The sequence below is a fragment of the Halyomorpha halys genome, unplaced genomic scaffold (assembly GCF_000696795.3).
Source record: "Halyomorpha halys isolate HHAL.00 unplaced genomic scaffold, Hhal_1.1 Scaffold260.1, whole genome shotgun sequence".
Lineage (NCBI taxonomy): Eukaryota > Metazoa > Arthropoda > Insecta > Hemiptera > Pentatomidae > Halyomorpha > Halyomorpha halys.
In genome coordinates this window covers 1,205,931-1,210,482 of record NW_027112780.1, presented here as the reverse complement: position 1 = coordinate 1,210,482, position 4,552 = coordinate 1,205,931, and positions in this window count along the sequence as shown.

Sequence of the window (4,552 nt, the reverse complement as noted above, 5' to 3'; positions counted from 1 at the left end):
TTAGGCAGTTTACAATGGAAGAAATGATATCTGGTTGGGCTAGATCTGTTACATATGGAACATTAAGGCCTTTATGATTGATTTTATTTGTGGCAAAGTAAGGAGCATTGGGGATTTTACGAAAGATTTTGGATTGTAAGGATTAGATATGGGAGGAATTCGAAGGTTTAATGGAGCCCTAAAACTCAACTCTGTATATCCAGAGTTGCCTTATTACAGTCATGTAGATCTGTCTTTTGTAATGAATTGGAAGTTCAGACTGTTTGTCCAGTAAGTGCTGTAATAGTCTTCTCTGTAATAGTGAAGTTTCCTGTCTTTTCAGTCTTGTTTGAGGATTCCATACTAGTCGTTTGTCCAGAAGTAGTCCAAGGTAGCGGATCTGTTCGACAGGGGTAAGAGTAACATCATTAAATGAAACGGAGTTTGTAAGGAGTCCCGGGTGCCAGACTTGATCAAAAGCCTGTTCTATATCGAAAAAGACTCCCGCCCAGTACAATCCGCGTTCCAAAAAAAACTTGACAACGTCCACTACACGATGACATTGCTCGATAGTGGAGTGGTATGTTCGGAATCCAATCTGATGATCAGAGATTACATGATTGGAATATAGACTGGGGTACAGGCGTTTCAGAATATGTTTTTCAAAGATTTTCCCATGATCGGTAGTAGAGAGATAGAGCGGTAGGAGGATGGATATTTAGCGGCTTTAATTTTAAGTATAGATAATTTCCAGGGGTGAGGAAAATATGTGGAACGGAGTACGGCGTATTAGGTCGTGTCCAGGAGCTTCGCAGATTGGTAATCTTTAAATGATACTGGATATTTCGGAAGGATGAAATGCTTTAGGAGGGAGGGTGGAATTTAAAGAGTAAAATTAATATTTAAAATAACTGTAAATGTGATTATTGTTTTTATTTTGTTGTTATATTAGTTCAAAATTTTACTTACTCGTATTTTGTATTCCCCTTATTACTTCATGTACATATTTTGATTATGTACATTTTATTTATCTCTCGGTTTCTATATATATCGAGATTTTATTATTATTTGCTTTCTTTATATTATTATTTTTATTAATTTCATAATTTTGATGTGACTGTGATAATTTATAACTGTTACTTATTGCCCAAGGTTGTAGCAGATTGTAGTACTTATAAATAAATAAATATTATGTATACTAAAAAAATATTTAAAATAGTAATAATGAATCTTAAACTAAATATAAAAAGATTATGATACATAAGTAAAACGTATGTATTGTTCAGATATTATGTTTTTTTCTGTTGCTCTGTTTTCATTGCCATTAAAACCAGACTAATTCGTTTTAATAAAAGTCTCGTTTTACGACCGAGTGGTAATTTGAGATTAAACAGTCAGATTTAAGGAAAAGTCCGTGCGTGCTATTAAAAGCTCTGGGACCAAAGCAAATATTTGACTTCTTAATTACTTTCCTTGTCATGAATTTTGTATGACAAAAAGAAATTTCATTTTTTTTTCTTACGGCGATTAAATTTTAATATTTAATTTTGTGGACGAGAGATAAATTTCGACCTCATTTCTAATTATGCATTTATAGTTATTTTTTTTAAATATTGTATTAATGTATTAAAATTTGGTATGAATAAGATGGAAAATCGAATTCTAAAATTATTTTACTATTTTCTTTGTTTGAACCGAAAGGCCTAAATCGCCAAGAGCTGCTAACAATTTTTTATGTTCACTTGCTTATATTTGAATTATATAGTAAGGGGAAGTATTGCAATCATGCAAAATTCCGAAATCGTATTTTGGACGGAATTCCATGTATCGAGATCCCTAGCGTTCAAATAACCAAGTTTCACAAAATATTCTGTGTGTCAGTGTATGGACAGTCTATCTCAAAATGAAAAGTCGTAGGAAAATGAAATTACATATTTTTTTAAAATTTAATTAATGTGATTTACAACTGTACAAATAATAAATACAATAAGTAAATATGTTGTATGTTTCATATATACTTGAAAATCTTGGGAAGGAACCACCCATTGGTGGTACTTCAAACATTAATTTAAATTTGAAGGTCTCGTGGCCATCTTCTTTTCAGACGTCTCGGAGGATTATCAGGGATTGTTAAGGATGAAAGATTAAGAATTAATGGGTTAGGATGGTTAAGGAGTTTGGAATAAAAAAAATACATATTTAAAGTGAGTATATAGTCTGGGGTCTGACTGCAACTTTTTCGCTAACATCGACTGACCGAAAGTGCCACTTTGTAAGATTGAATTTTCACCTTGTTTTCGTTTTTATCCGAATTAACTCTAACGATGTAGATCGGATAGAAACTCCGTATGTCCAGATTGGCATTATTACAGTCATGTAGATCAGTCTTTTGTAAAGTTATGGAAGTTTAGACCGTTTGTCTAGTAAGTGCTGTAATAGTCGAAATCGACATGCAGTTTCCTGTCTTTTCAGTCTTGTGTGAGGATTCCAGGTTAATTGTTTGTCCAATTGTAGTCCAAGGTAGCGGATCTGTTCGACAGGGGTAAGAGTAACATCATTAAATGAAACTGTAGGGCAGTCGGTTGGTTTACGACGAAGGGTAAAGGTGATTTGATGGGATTTGGGACCTCCAATTACGACACCATTCTTCGAGGGTGGGAAATTTTGGGATAGGATTAATGGGTTATTATTAACAGCGAGCACACATGTGTTAGGATTGGTCGGAATTTCAGCTGTATAAACGGTGTAGAGGATGGGACCAAGGATACTACCTTGAGGAACACCAGCAGACTGAGAATAGAAGGATGAATAGAAACCATTGTGATTTACTTGGAAAATCTATCAATGAGAAAGGAACGAATGATGAGAAAGTATATTGGAGGTAGGAATTTACGGAGTTTGTAAAGCACTCCCGGGTGCCAGACTCGATCAAAAGTGCATTACGTGCTCCAAAGAAGACGAGACTACGTCCACTACACGATGACATTGCTGGATAGTAGAGTGGGGTGTTCGAAATCCAAACTGGTGATCAGGGATTATATGATTGGAATCCAGGATGGGGTATAGGCGTTCCAAATGAGTTTTTCAAGGATTTTGCCCATGATCGGTAATAGAGCGAAATAGGATGATGGATATTCTGGAGGCTTTTGGGGTTTGGGGATCATTTTAACTATAGATAATTTCCAGGGGTCAGGAAAATATGTGGAAGGGAGTACGGCGTTATATATGTAAGTGAGGAATAGGATGGCTTTCCGAGGAAGAAGTTTTAGAATATGGGATGTTATTAGATCGTATCCAGGAGCTTTGCATGTAGATAATGTTTGAATGATACTGGATATTTCAGAAGGATGAAATGCTTTAGGTGGGAGGGTCATTTGGAGCGGAATATTTAATTCTGCCTCAATAAATTCAAGATGAATTGGGCTAAGGATATCAGGATGTGGAATAAAGGCTTCAGAGAGGTGTTGTCCGAATATTTGTGATTTTTCTGCGTCAGTTCTGGTCCAGGTTTGGGATTCGGTGATAAGTGGGTGGTTAAAATATTTGAAATTCAGCAGTTTTTTACTGGTCCTCCAAAATGATTTGTCAGTAGTTGTAAGATATTCAGTAAAGTTAATTAAATTTTGAATTTTGCATTTTCTGATTTCTGCTTTTAGTTTGTTAGTCAATTTGGTGTAATACGTTTTGTCAGTTGGATACCTGATCCTATGCCACTTCGATCTTGCTTGGCGTTTAAATCAATTTTAACGCAATACTTCCATCTACGGTCCACCCCTCCAACGTAAACTCGTCGGCTTAGAATTATTAACATTTCAGGGATTTATTCCTTAGTAAGGCCTACAACACCCTAATATTATTCGCTGCAATGCTGTAACCTGAATTATATTTACAATTATAAACATTCCCATGAATGGAGTGTTGTGTAGCCTTCTGAATTCTCCAGTTGACTCATCCTTTTTCGGTCCGAATATTTTACGTAATAAATGATTTTCAAAAACCTTAAGGCGCTCTCCTTCCCTTAGCTTAAGTGGCCACGCTTCGCACCCGCAAAGAACAGTGGGAAGGGCAATAGTTCCCTAACTTTAAATATTTTTTTTTGTTAACATAATTTAAATTTACAAATTTAAATGAATTACAGTGATCTTCTGCTTGTGATCTTTTAAAACAAACAGATTTTGTTTTTTCTCAATTGTGTACAGTTCGTGGTTGTCACCGGGCCTTACTAGGATAAGTGACCGAGATGGAAATAATCCAGCTCTGATCGTGAATCGTTTAATCAAATATTAATTGTAAGTTTCCTTACGTTATATGTTTAAATTTCTACGAATCACTTGCAAATTTGAAAGTAAAAAAAAAATAAAGACTCAAAAACTGTAATTTCGTGCAAAAACTTTTTTGTTGACAAAATGTTGACATTCGTGCAGTAGTTCGAAAACGTGTTGTTTACTGCATTATAAAGCTGTTATCATTAGAAGGTCATTTTTATGGTTCAAATTTCTTTCGAGGTTTGTCTGGTTCATTATAATAATAAGTTCATTATTTCTTTCTTCTTATATCTAAATTTTTCCATCAA